Below are 13,950 nucleotides of genomic sequence, written 5' to 3'. Positions count from 1 at the left end.
CCTCGAGGGCTGGGGGGACCTTCTGTCCGACACGGGTCCCTCGAGCAGTATGGGAATCACAGCCCCCAACCTGGTCAGATTTTCGTTTTGGCAACGCAGGGCTTCCTCCCGAGTAAGTTGTTAAAGCCTTTCAAAAGGCTTAATTTCTAGGAAAAACAGGTCCCTTTTGTGTGTTTAATTACTGAAGCTGTTTTGAATCTCTAACAGAATTTAAGAATCTAAAAAACACTCGGGCCAAGTCCTCTGGCTGAGGGCAGGCTGGCGGGCGCTCTCCCTCCTCACTCCTCCTGGCGGGACCCTGGCTCCCCATGCAGGGGCCGAGCCTCTGTCTTTCCTTTGACCTTGTCCTGAAACCCCAGGAGTCCCCTTCAGTGGGGGAGGCCCCGATGATGATTTACGTGTTATCTTTTCAGTTTGTTCTTCTTTCCTGTTCTTTCCTTTTTTTTCCATTCACTTGTTCGAGCTCAGCTGTTGTCACCAGAGGCAGCCACTTCAGCCGCACTTGGTTTCTTAGCCACCGGCTGTGGGACCCAGAGCAAAGGACGCAGGTTCCCGGTGCCTCAGTTTACCTCTCGTAAGCCTGGGGTGGTCGGAGAGCCTACCTGTCACGGCCGGCAGGTGGGGCTGGTGTGAGGGTCCAGCGCCAGGTGCCTGCACCACAAGCCCCTTTCCATGCTCTGTGCTGCCTTTTCGCAGCCTTTGGGGTCCTCCGGGCGTCCCTGCCCTGCTGAAACAGGCCCCAGGACGCATTCGTGTTCCTACCCCCTCTGTTGCCCTCGTGTCTGGCTGTTACTTGGAGGTTAAGGGTCAGGCAGGATTTAGAAATGCAGAAGTGACCAGGAGTCCAGACAGGGCCACTCTTCTGCCAGCCCCGCAGTCCTGCCTGGCACACGGAGATGGCGACACCTGCCTCCCAGGAGGCCTGTGGCCGCAGAGGGACCCGGGTGTCCTCATTCTGGAGTGGCACCTAGCAGGTCCCGGCGGACAGAGGGCAGACACACAGAGATCGGCGGGAGATAGGTGACAGGTGTGGCGGGTACGTAGTAGACGCATGAACGGGACATAGCAGGGGCGAGAGAGGGAGAGGGTAGGGTTAGGGTGGCGACGGGCAGAGACCCACAGACACAGAGACACATGGTTTACGGCACAGACGCGTCACGTAAGCGAGAAGTGACCGACACCAGCGGGTGCCCCGCAGAGCCATGACCGCCGTCGCAGAGGTGCCCGTGGACAGGACCCTTGAGCAGCTCGGTTTGAGCAGCACGCATCCGGACGTTGGTGTGAACGTATCTTCCTTATGATCCTGGCAGCGTTTCCCTTTCTCCTGCTGACTGCGTTGTCCGGAGACGCCGTGTAACTCGCGGGGCACCAGAGTACGTGCTAAGCATTCGTTGTCGGTAGGGCTTCCTGGTCCTGTTCCCTAGTAGGGAACTCGTCGTTGAGTTCTCGGGGAGTCGGCAGTTACACGTGGGGTTTCGCCTGTGCAGGCGGCGGCACCCTAATCCCCGTGCGGGTCGAGGGAGAGCTGGGCCATGGGTACGTCGCAGGGCCACGGGGCGGGCGCCGAGCAGGACTGGCCATCTGATGGTGACGCCGAGTGTCAACGCGCGGGGACGGGGCTTGAGCCTCCGTCCGTGCAGCTCCAGGGCCCCTTCCACCAGAGGGGGTTGTGGATGAACGGTCGGAGCAACACCGCGGCTTCCTTCCCCGCTTTTCGTCTCCGCGGACATAGAACAGCCACTCTTCCTGCCCTGCTGCGGGCAGCGAAACGTCGAGGGGCCTCGCGTCAGGCGGCGTTTTGGGCCAGAGTGGGGGCGTGACTGTGACTCCAGCCCTGTCCTGGACCCACCCCTCCGCGCTGCCTCAAGATCTCCCAGGGTCTGCTGTGGGTTTGCAGGTCCTGCCTGCAAGTCTTCTGTTCTGTTTTTGTTTGTTTGGGTCAGCCGTGGACTCCTAGAAACTTCATTCTTCTTTTTTTTTTTTTTTTTTAAAGATTTTATTTATTTATTTGACAGAGAGCAATCACAAGTAGGCAGAGAGGCAGGCAGAGAGGAAGGGAAGCAGGCTCCCTGCTGAGCAGCGAGCCCGATGCGGGACTCGATCCCAGGACCCTGGGATCATGACCTGAGCCGAAGGCAGCGGCTTAACCCACTGAGCCACCCAGGCGCCCCGAAACTTCATTCTTCTTTATCTCGACGTTGTAGAAAACAAGTCTAGAAGTGCGCCCCCCCCCACCTCACTGAGGGTCCGGAAGCAAGCATAACGGCCCGGAAGTGGCCCCACCACGGGATCACGGGACCCTCCCCAGTTTTTCTTGGGCTGTTTGTCTTCTCTGGGGTGGAGGGAGGGTGAAGCCTCTCTCAACGGAAGACAGAGCTGCGGGCGGTGTCCCCGGTTCCCGAGGTGCGCGAGGCCTGTTTAGGGACTCATTGCCCCAGCACTCTGTCTAAACCGTCTCTTGACGTTGAATCCCATCTATATGACGAATACGTTTTTAGTACCGCAACGGTTATAAGGCTTTCTCGGCGGGGAGACCTGCCGTTTGCTTTCTTGGGTCCCTTTTAGAACAAGGTGAGGGGCGAGGTACAGATGCTTGAAGGTGCGCTGCTGTTTTCTGTTTCTTGCACATTCATCGAGACCCTTCGGGAGCTGGGGATGCGACTATAACTCCTGCCCTTGGGGGACTCCGGTCCGGCGAGTAAGCCATGGGGCACATGGGGTGGGAATGTGCGGCGAGTGCCGGCTGCTCCTGGCCATGCCTGCACCTGTGTCTCCCCCCGCCCCCTCCGTGTCTGCCATCCCCGGGGGGTGGGGGAGGGTGGACCCACCTTCTTTCCTGGGCCGTGCACCCGTAATGAGGCTTTCTGGGACAGCAGGGTGAGCTCAGGGCTGCCCCCAAATGGCTTGAGATTTTGGGAAGAGATCCGCTGAGGGTCTCGGTGGTGGTCTGGGGTGAGGCACGGAGCAGGGCTGGCGCACACAGGCTTTGAACTCACACCTGACGCTGAAAAGAGGTGGCATCTGGACGTGATTGGACGTGTGTATAGTGCGGTCACTCCTGCCGAATGCTGTACAGTCCCCTGCTGCCCACCAGGCCAGAGACAGTAGGAGGAGAGGGCCGGGGAGATGTGCAAGTGCCCAGTGCTGGGAGAACGTTGGTGGGACCCGGGAGGGTTGGGGGTGGTTCCCAGGTGAGTGGTGGGGGTGGGGGGAGCATGGACCGGGGGACGTGGACGGGTGGCTGTGGACGGTGGGTGCGTGCGGTCCGGAAGCGAGGGCGCAGCCCCGCATGCGCTGACTTCCTGTGTGGCCCGTTTGTGGTCAGACGGCACGCGGGTACCTTGTTCGCTCGAGGATGGCCAGGCACATCCCGACAGCGCTCGGGTGGGCCTTCAGCCGGGGGGGCTTGAAGACTCAGTTTACGGAAAGTCATTTCTCATCACCGCGCCCGGCCGCTCGGCACTAGGGCGATTTCCTGTTGAGGGGCTTTAACGGCACGAGCTGCTGTGGCCCTGCCAACCTTCCCACGGGTGCTGCGTCTGCGCTCCGTGGGGTCCCTGCTCTCGTCCTCCTGCTGGTTCCTCAAGCCAGAGGAGGACGGGGCGAGGGACGTGCAGGGCGTTTGCAGACGGGAGCCCGGCACGGTGTGGGGAGGCGGTGAGGGTACCCGGGGCTCCCTGGTGACCCGACGGGGCTGTTTCCCTCTGGATGGGCTGGAAGTGAAGTGAGGGCAGTGGCCCATTGTTCCAGGTCACGTCAGGCCCTTATCAACGTCCAGGCTGACTGATTTGGGCTGAGGCAGCCACATGACTGAGAGCTTCCAAGAGGAGCCTCAGGGCCCTCTGGGTCTTATCTAGGCCCTGCTCTGGGGGCCATGATCGGGCGGTTCTGGGAGGATTTCTCTGGGACGTTTAGTAGTCACGGGGCAAGAGCCCTTCCTCTGGGTGCACAGAGCTGTGTGTGGGGGCTGGGACGAGCCCTGAGGGAGGGCCCTCCGTGGTCACTGGCACGTGCACACAGCTCTTGTGGGAGCCGTGGCCCTGGTCCCCCTTGGTCTCATTTGCACTTGGCTTGTTTGAGGCTGGAAGATGCCCAGCTCGCCCCATCCCGAGCTGACTCAGGGGCTCCACCGACCTGGTTCTCCCCCCAGAGCTGGCTTTGGAGAGACTGGGGCTCCTGCTCCAAGTGGGCACAAAAGCCAAAAAGTGAAATGAATTTCTTAGGGTTTCTTTAAAGAAAATTTTTATTATGAAAAATTCCAAACATCGACCAAGGTAGAGAGAATTGTGTAGTGAAGACTCACGCACCCTTTCTTCAGCTCCATCCGTAACTTCTGGCCGGCCAGTAAGCCCCCAGCCCCCATCCTGGCCTTCCTGTCATCTGTGGACAAATATCGTAGCAAATGTCTCTAGAAGATAAGCATCACGTAATAGCACCGTCTCACCAACACAAGAAAACATTTATTGTCCCTTTTTAATATTGCCAGATTGGTAGCCAAGGTGCCAATTTCCGGAACTGTCTCCATTTTCTCGAGAGGACCTCCGTCCTGACCGCTGAGGATGGCAGTCGCGAGAACCCTGGAGGGGGTCCTGCACGGTGTGCCCAGCCGCCGTGGCTCTGCCCACGTAGGCACAGCGTGATGTCAGCCGTTGCATCGTGAGCACGAGGGCCACGTCACTGACCCCGCATGCAGAGCGCTCCCCGCGCCGCCCCTGCTGTCCGTCACCCCTGCTGACTGTAGCTCCGCGCCCCCCCTCTGTAATCTTGGCCGTTTGAGGGGTGGTCTTCAGGGCCCGGCTCCTGGCACTCAGCTCCGGGGCCCCCACTCCACACCGGAGAGCTGCGCGTGTCCGTGTGGCTGCGGCGCATCCCGTGCAGCCGCGTCCCCGGGCATGGTGGGTGCAAGTCGCACGGCAGAGGCCCTGCACCCCACCAGCTCCGGCTCCCTGCGCGGCCCCGGGCACCCTGCACACCCCGCACGCGTGGACCCGGGGACCCGTCGGTCTCGGGTTCTTTCCAGCCTCTCCCGGCTACAGGTGAGCCCACAGTCCCCGTGCACACCGCAGCTGCTTTGCTTCGTTGGGGTGTCCCCAGCAGGGGTCAAGTGGGGGGTGCCCTGGGATTACATTCCACGTTGCTGACTCGTCGGGCCGCGCACTCCTGTGCCCGCCCCTGCGCCCAGGCCTCCCGCGCAAGGTGCCTGCCGCCGTCTCGCTCGAGGGCCAGCAGAGGCCGCGGCATAGTCCTATACCGTGGACCTGGGATGGCCGGAGAGTGCATCCTTCTTTTTTCTTTAAAGATTTGATTGATTTGACAGAGACAGAGAGACAGACACAGAGAGAGCACAAGTAGGGGGAGCAGCAGAGGGAGAGGGAGAAGCAGGCTCTCTGCTGAGCAGGGCACCAGACACAGGACTCGATCCCAGGACCCCAGGATCGTGACGTGAGCTGAAGGCAGAGGCTCCACCGACAGAGCCCCCCAGTCACCCGGGTGAGCCCATCCTTTAAGTAGCGCTTCAGAGAGAAAGGGATCAAGGTAGACCCCTCCCATGAGTCCTCACGTGTGGTCCTCCTGGGCCTGGTGGAGGCCTGTCGGGAGCCTGACCTTCATCCTGTCTTCTCTTCACCTCCTTAGGACTCAGCTCAGATGTCTCCTCCTCCAGGAAGCCTGCCTGGCCTCTCCTGTCTCTGTGCTTTCCAGCTGCCTCAAGGTCAGGGACCCTCCATCCCTGGGACCACGTGTTGACCGTGGTAGCTCCTGGAGGCCAGGCCATACTCTTGCTCCCTCTGGGTTCCTGGTCCTGGGTCTGTGCTCATGTCACTTCTGGGTCTCTAGACCTGGGGCCACACTTTGGTCACCCGTGGATCCCGGTCTTGGGAGAGCACTGTGTGCCACTGGCATTCACGGCAGATTGAATGGAGGAGGAGGGGGAATTGGTGGTGGCTTTGGTGACCGTGGTGAGACGGTGGCGTTGAGGCCCCCGGTGTGACCCTGTCCCAGAGTCTCTGGAACAAACGTGGTGGGTTGGTGCCAGTGCGACACCGAGGGCAGGTGAGCCAGGGTGCGCCTCGTGCCCGTGCATCATCTCTCCGACTCCGACGTGCCCCCCTCCCGTCTTGGGTCCGTAACATCGTCACATCTGCACCTCGTAAGGTGACGTACTCACAGGCTCCAGGGACTGGTGGGGGGACATCTCTGGGGCCCTCGTCCAGCCGATCATGGGGGCTTCCAGCTATGCAGCTTCCCAAGGTTTCTGGCGCCCTGGAGGGCTTCCTGGACCGGAGAGGAGGAGCCATCTCTGGCCACGCCTTGGCCTTGGGCAGCCTCAGTGTGCTCCTCTGTGAAGTGGCGTCTGCACTGCCTTCCCCTTCCTCCTACCTGGGTTGTTCTGATCGAGTGTGGCAGTGGGTATCAGACATGCGAATTATAACCCCGCCCTGAGCTCCCCCAGGTGGCCAGTGGGTGGGGAGCCCCATGGAGCTGAGCCCCTGGAATGGAGGGGAGGAAGAGAGGGGTCCCGGCAGTGACCCTGGGGGTTGATGCTGGCTCACGCTCTGGGTGGCATCAGGGGAGGTCCCGACGCAGGCCCGCAGCCCGTGTGTGTCCCTGAGATTTGATCCTGCTGGTACCAGGCGCCCCGGGGGGAGGCTGCTGGCCGGGGCAGGCCGGAGGCGGTGGGGTGAAGGTGAGTCTGGAAAGGTCCAGACGCAGATTGGTGGACTTGGTCCCTGGCTGGGGTGCTGGGGGAGTGTGGCTTTGCTGTCAGGGTGGCCCAGGGAGAGGGAAGAGCCCGTCAGTCCAGCACAGTTGTTCAGGGCTCCGTGAGTGACCGGCGACAGGCAGTGGGTGGGCCCAGCACAGACTACGGCTCGTCCCCAGGTGGCAGGGCTTGCTTCTCTCCACAGGCCTGGCTTCCTTGGAGGGGCTCTGCCCTCGGTCTTGCTGAGGCGACGCCCTCAGTGCCTTCTCTGGTCCCGTGGCCACTGGGTCACACCTTCAGGGACCAAATCAAGCCTCTGGCCTGGTACTGGCCCCTGGATCCCATGGGTTCCCTGGGAGCCCTTCAAGCCTCACTGGCCAGAAGCCGCTACACGGGGATGGGGCGGGCTGGGCTGCTGGGGAGTGGAGCCCCACGGGGCGGGGAGTAAAGCACCTGTTCGGGGGCTGGAGGCTCAGAAGCTTGCACGTGGCCATCTGGGGCCGCTACTCAGGGTGCCACACCTGTCGTTGCCATGCAGTTCCTGAGAGCGCCTGCTTCCCCCCAGACCCTGGGCTCCCCTGAGGGCAGACCCTGTTCATACTGTACGCCCAGTTATGAGCTGAGAGCTGTCTTCCTGCCAGCATTCAGATGTCCGTGAAGGTGCAGGGAAAGGATGAGACAGGGGCCAGCGTGCTCGGGGCCAAGTCATTCCAGAAGGCCGCAGGTGTCCTGCGTGTGGGCCCTGGTGCTGAGCACAGACGGACCTGGCCCCCGTGGTCCAGTAGGGCAGACGCTAGAGAAACACCTGCTGTGCGCAGCAGCAACCAGAGTCCTGAGGAGGGGCTCGCCTGTGCAGGGGCTGGAGTGGCCAGGGAAGGACGGCCTCAGCACACGTGCTTCAGCTTGGAGCAGCTATGGGTGCATCCAGCCGCCTTCCAACCATCTGTCCATTGAGGTTTGCAAATTTCCACCTGAGAGGAGAAGACCAGCACCAGATTTCTCCCAGAAGAGCTGGGAGCAGACCCCACCTTGTGTCCCCACGGATGCACCTCTCACTTCCCAGCACCCTGAGAGCAGGGTACGTCTAGACGGTCCGCGGGTCCCGCTCGACTGGGCAGTGGTCTTTTGCTTTGGTGGTCTGCACAATAATGGCACTTCTGGTCGCTGGCCTCTTAGATCCCATGAGGAATGTGGACAAGGGGGGCTGGCATTGGGGCAGGGGGAGGGTTGGGTGTGGACATGTGCAGAGGTGTTTGTGGACCAGTCCCAGGAGGAGGGGTGATTCTGAGGGATGGCAGGTCTGTAGTTTGGCCAAGGAGGAAGGTCAAGGTCATCGGTCTTGAGAGAGAAGGGGACCCAGTGCCCAGATCTTTGAGGGTGGGGAGCTGATGCGTGGAGAAGGGGAGGGGAGTGGCTGAGGGGCAGCCCACTGACCATCCGAGCAGACCGTCCGTGGCCCTGGGAGCTGGGTACCAGGTCGAGGCCCCGTGGGGCTGGCTTTGGGGGCAGAGGCGCCATGGCAGTGCACGGGTGGCTTGGCAGGGGTCGAGGGTGGGGACTGGGGGCACCACAGGACCGGTCACATTTGTGGGATAGTTGGAGACATCAGGCAGAGAGCCATCCTCCCCAGGCTCTTGTGATGAGGACACGCCGTGCCAGGAGCATGTGGGAAGACAGGAAGGGCGCGCTCTGGGGCCTGATGGACCAGACTTGCTGACAGATACGCCTCAGGGGCCCTGGGCCTCCCAGCGTCTGTGCTCATCAGAGGGACATCAGGGCACTCGCTGTCTGGTGAGGGTAGGAGCTTGTGGGACGGACGAAATGCCTGTTCCATTGCACAGAAAGGATACGGTGGACGTTAGTTCTTCAGAAGTGCTTTTATTTGATGCGACTTACGAGGATAATCAAGGAACAGGTCACGTTCTGAGTGTGGGTCCCAGAAGTTAATCTTAGAGAGCAAATTTTTAAAAACCATCATCATCATAAGCCAAGAAAAAGTTGAGAACGAACTCCAGAAGCTGCTAAGCCTGCCCCGATTTGGCAGGGGTGGGGGTAGCTTTTATTTAGGGAGAGATGTGAGGATCTGGGGCCTCCGTTCTCTGGTCCTGTTTCCTTTCTTCATTGGTTTTAACCAGAATAAACCGTTCCAGAAACTAAACTCTCGAGTGTGCAACTGGGTGAGTTTTTACAGAGGCGCCCGTCAGCCTCCAGCCGGTTTAGGGGGTCCACCTCAGCTGTGCCCAGAATCCCGGCCCCCGTCCTGACCACCCCCCCCTCCGTGGAGTTTTGCTTGGTTTTGAACTTTTTGTGGTGGAATCCTATGGAGAGCCCGTGGGGGAGAGTCCCCGCGGTGCTGGGTGTGGTTCTGGGTTACCGTTCCCCGTGCGGGGTGGTTCCAGGGTGAGAACGCGCGCCGGCCGGTGTGTCTGTCCTCTCAGAGCTGGCGGTGTTCGCCCCGCGGGGGGCCCCTGTGCACACCCCGGCTGGCGCGCGCCCCTGCCTGCACACGGCAGGAACCCATAGGCCGCGGGCCGCTTCGGGGTACCCGCGCTGCTTCCCGGCGCCCCGTGTGGGCTCTTCCCTGCCGGCAACCAGGTGTGGCCCCGTGTGCGTCCTGCAGTTTGACTCGGTTCCGGCACGTCTGCCTGGGGTGAGAGCGGACCCCACAGCTGGAGGCTTGGCCCGCGGGGCTGCCCCAGCCTCAGAGGCCGCCCGTGCTCCGAGGCATCAGGTCAGTGACTGGCTGGAACGGCTCCCACAGCTCAGGAAAACACCAGTTTACCGGCTTCTTGTGACGTGTGCAACTCAGGAAGGGGCTGATGGAGGCGACGCGGGGGGCAGGACTTGGGGCGGTGGGGCTCCCAGCGCCCTGTCCAGCTTCAGCGCCTGGAAGCTCCCACACCTGGTCAGCTAGGGATGGTGGTGAGGTTTCATTGCGGAGGTGATGGATGGAATCCTCGGTCGCGGGTGCAGGGCTCCACCTCCAGCGCCTCTCCCATCCCCGGAGGCGGGGCCTGGTGCTGAAAGTTCCAGGCCTCCAGTCAGGCCTCAGTCTTTCTGGTGCCCCCAGCCCCGTCCTGCTGCTGGAGGGGGCGGGCAGGCCCCGAGTCATCTCGGAGCATGGAAGACTGTTCACCCCTCCAGAGGGCCAGTGGCTGTAGGAGGTCTGTGCCAGGAGCACACCTGTGATCAATGTGAATTCACGTACCCCTGCAGCTCGTGGGGAGTCCCTCCTACACGCCTTTCCCCACACTGCGGCTGTCAGAAGCTCTCGGTTGGTGCCGGCAGAGCCGGCGGGAAGGGGCATCACATCCTGGCCTGGGGTTGCGTGTCCTGGTTGCCTCTGACTCATCAGAGCCTTCCTGCTCGCCTCGGGCTTCCCTCCGGGCCCACGTGGGTAAAGTGCCTGTCCGCGTCCTCTGCCCAGTCTCAGAATCAGGGTGTTTAAAAATAATTTACTTGGCTGTACATCTTTCTTTTAAAGACTTTTATTTATATGAGAGACAGAAAGAGAGCGAGCGTGAGCACAAGCAGGGGGAGGAGGAGAGGGAGAGGCAGAAGCAGGCTTCCCGCTGAGCACCGTGCGGGGCTCCATCCGGGGACCCGAGACCATGACCCGAGCCCAAGGCAGAGGCTTCACTGACTGAGCCCCCGGGCGCCCCGAGGCCGCGTACCTCTTTTACTGATGTATACGGGCCCTCTATGTGTTTTGGACGAGTTCTTTGATCCTCACAAATTTGCTCCTATACTCGGCCGCTTGCCTCTTCATTCTTCTCGTGAAGAAAATGGGACGTTGTGATTAGTGCTTTTCCTACCGTGTTGAAGAAATGCCTCTGTGCCCCAGGGGCCTGAACGTCCTCTCTTGGGCCAAGATCGAGAGCTTTCATTCTTCCCACGACTCTGGGCGTGCGGGAGCTCCGTGCTGGTGTGGGGTGGCGGCCCAGCGCCGCTGCCTCCTTGATGATAACTGTCCACCTAGGACCATTGGTTGAGGAACCAGCCCTTTCCCAGCACACTTCAGGGGCGCCCTTGTCATCACTCAGATGACTGTCTGTGTGGGGACCCACTTCTGGACTTCTGTGCTGCTGATCCGTCGTACCAACATCACACTGCTTTAAATCAGCTCCAGTGACCGTGAATACCACGCGTTCTAAGTCCTCCGGGGTTGTTGTCCTCCAGGATTACCCCGACTGCTCTCTGCCTTTTCCGTTTCTGTACGGATTTTCCAAGTGGCCTATAAGTTTCCAAAAACCCAGGGAGGCTGTTTGTTTGTCTTTAGTTCGGATCGCCTCCGAGTTCATAGGTCAGCGCGGGAGGACTGACGTCTTCAGGGCGGCGAGGCTTCCAGCCCCGCGCACCCACGTGCCCTTCTTTCCCTTCCCTCCGTGACGCTTCGTAGCCCTCCGTGCGGCCGTCCTGCACAGTTTCTGTCGAGCGCTCGCCTCGTGTTTCATTTTCAACGCCGTCTTAAATGGTGTTACCGCCACGGTTCTGTTTGCTGACACGTATCGGGGAAGGGGCTTCATACCGACTCGTCAAGCAGCCGCGCTAACCCCACGCGTTAACCCCGGGTCTTGCCTGCAGGTTCCCGTGGGTTTCCTAGAGCAGCGCCGTCAGCAGATCGGCTTATCTCCGCCTCTCCAACCCCGCAGCGCTCACCTTTCTGAAACGGTGGGGGACGGAGGTGGTGACTCCGGATTTCACTGTTAAGGACGTTCGTGGAAGGACTTTTTTTTTCCTCTGTAAACCCCCCCATCAAATTAAGGAGGTCTCAGGCCTTGTTGAGAGTTTTTGTCCTGAATTGTACCGGATTTTATCAGATGCTTCTTTTCTTCCTCCACTGACAGACTCTTCTCTTTTATGCTGTTAATAAGGTGAATTGGGGGCACCTGGGCGGCCCCGTTGGTTACGTGTCCGACTCCTGATTCAGGCCCGGGCTGCGATCTCGGGGTTAGGAGATCAAGCTCCACATCGAGACTCCTCGCTCGGGGCGGGGGGTCCGCTCCTCCCTCCCCCTCTGCCCCTCCCCGCCGCGCCCACAAGCCCTCTCTCTAACAGAAATAAATAAAATCTTTTTTTAAAGGTGATTTAACTGATTGACTTTGGATGTCAGCCAACCCCACATTCCCTTCCTGTACCCCATTTGGTTGTGATATATGACCTTTTCTACATTTTGCCAGATTCAGTTTGTTAGTATTTTGTGTGGTGTTTTTGCAACTGTATTTGTGAGAGAGATTGGCTTGTAGTCCTCCCGCGCCATTGTCAGAATTTGACTTGGAAGTATATCGGCCTCACAAAATTAAATAAGCTTTTTTAAAAAAATTCTTGAGACAATTTTACGTAAGATTGAGGCTATTTCTAACTCAATTATTTGGAAGAATCCACCAGTAGAGCCCTATGGGTCTGGAGTTTCCTTTGTGGGAGTGTTTTAAATTCTGTGTTTAATTTTTAAAAGAGAAATCTGAGATTTTGTATGTCTTCTCTTGTTATCTTAAGGTGTGGTGTATTATTTTTAAAAATTGTTTGTTTATTTATTTATTTTGAGGAAGAGAGAAAGCACAAGCAGGGGGAGCAGCAGACAGAGGGAGAAGCAGGCTCCCCACCGAGCAAGGAGCTCAGCGTGGGGCTCCATCCCAGGACCCCAAGATCATGACGTGAGCCGAAGTCAGAAGCTTAACCCACTGAGCCACCCAGGCGCCCCTAAACCATTTTTAATAGCTATAGATGTTATCAAATTATTAGGGATTTATCTCTTTTTTTTTTCTCTTTTTCTTATTTTGTTATTTTTTCATCATGTGTTTTGTGTTGTATTAATACTGCTTTAGGGTCATGATATCTGCTTTTTGGATCGACGCTGTTACCATCATGAGAGGTTGCTATTTAAGATGGAAAATATCTTTAGCCTGGGAGTCTCCTTTGTGTGTACATGTGTTGGGGAGCAGGAAAACTTAGTGTTTATGTGTCATCCTTTTCCTTACAACTGTTCTGTGTCAGATTTTGCAGATGAATCGTACTAGCAGAAGTTAGTTGCTTTTAGTGTACTCTAGACAGTCCATGTCTCTTAACCGAAGCGTTTAGTCCATTTATATTCAACATCATACTGGTATGTTACAGTTTAAATCTGCTATCTTTTTTTTTTTAAGATTTTATTTATGTATTTGACAGACAGAGATCACAAGTAGGCAGAGAGGCAGGCGGAGAGAGAGGAGGAAGCAGGCTCCCCGCTGAGCAGAGAGCCCGATGTGGGGCTTGAACGCAGGACCCTGGGATCATGACCCAAGCTGAAGGCAGAAGCTTTTATCCACTGAGCCACCCAGACGCCCCTAAATCTGCTATCTTAATAATCATTTTACATCAACCCATCTGTTTCCTTTTGGCCTTCCTTTCTTGGCTACTTTTGATGTAGTCAAGTGTTACTCCACTTACGCCCCTCCATTAGCTTTGTTAAATAATACTTTAAAAAATATTTTGTAAATACTCTGGCTGCCTTAGAAATTATGAAACACATTCTTGGAACGTACCTTAAATATTTGTACTATTTCCCAGGTAAGACAAGGACCTTACAACACTTCAGTTACATGTAACCTCTGTCTGTCTTTATGGTGTTGTTGTGTGTGAACGTCACATGTATTTTGAACCTCACAAGTCATCATTAATATTGTTTTTAGGAGCAGCTGGGTGGCTCAGTAGGGGAGCATCCCACTCTGGATTTTGGCTCAGGTCATGATCTCAGGGTCAGAAGTTCATGTCCCATGTCCGGGTCCGCGCTCATAGGGAGTCAGCTTGAAGACTCTCCCTCTCCCTCTGAGCCCCTCCTCCCCCCACCCCTCTGCCCCTCTTACTCTCTCCCCCCTCAAAATAAATAAATGAATCTTTAAAAAAAAAATACTGTTTTAAACGGTACCCATTCCGATTTACCTGTTTATTTAACCTTCTGATGTGCTGCTTTTTTTCCTGCATGATCGCGCTAATGTCTGAGGCCATTTTTCTTCTGTCCAAAATACTTCCTTTAGTATTTCTCGTTGGCATAGATTTGCTGACAATGAATTGGTTTTTGTTTGTGTGAAAATGTCTTTATTTTGTGTTCATTTTTGAGGGCTGTTTTTCACCGGGTACACAGATGTAGGCCATAAGCATTGTTCTTTTAGCATTTCCGGTATGTTGTTTTCTGGCTGTTGTGGTTTCTGTCGGAAAGTCACCTGTCGATCTTGTTGCCACGAAGGTAATGCTCGCGCGCGCGCTCTCTTCTG

General features: G+C 57.6%; 1 protein-coding gene across 2 annotated transcripts in view; it reads left to right on the top strand.

The window, feature by feature from the left end:
• The window catches only part of LOC111154565 (protein kinase C zeta), a 106,914-nt gene that overhangs the window by 51,249 nt on the left and 41,715 nt on the right, over positions 1–13,950 (top strand). The window lies entirely within an intron of this gene.

Source organism: Enhydra lutris, unplaced genomic scaffold (assembly GCF_002288905.1).
Source record: "Enhydra lutris kenyoni isolate GAN:26980312 unplaced genomic scaffold, ASM228890v2 scaffoldscaffold38, whole genome shotgun sequence".
NCBI lineage: Eukaryota > Metazoa > Chordata > Mammalia > Carnivora > Mustelidae > Enhydra > Enhydra lutris.
The sequence above is the reverse complement of the archived record's forward strand: the minus strand, read 5'-3'. Positions and strand labels throughout refer to the sequence as shown.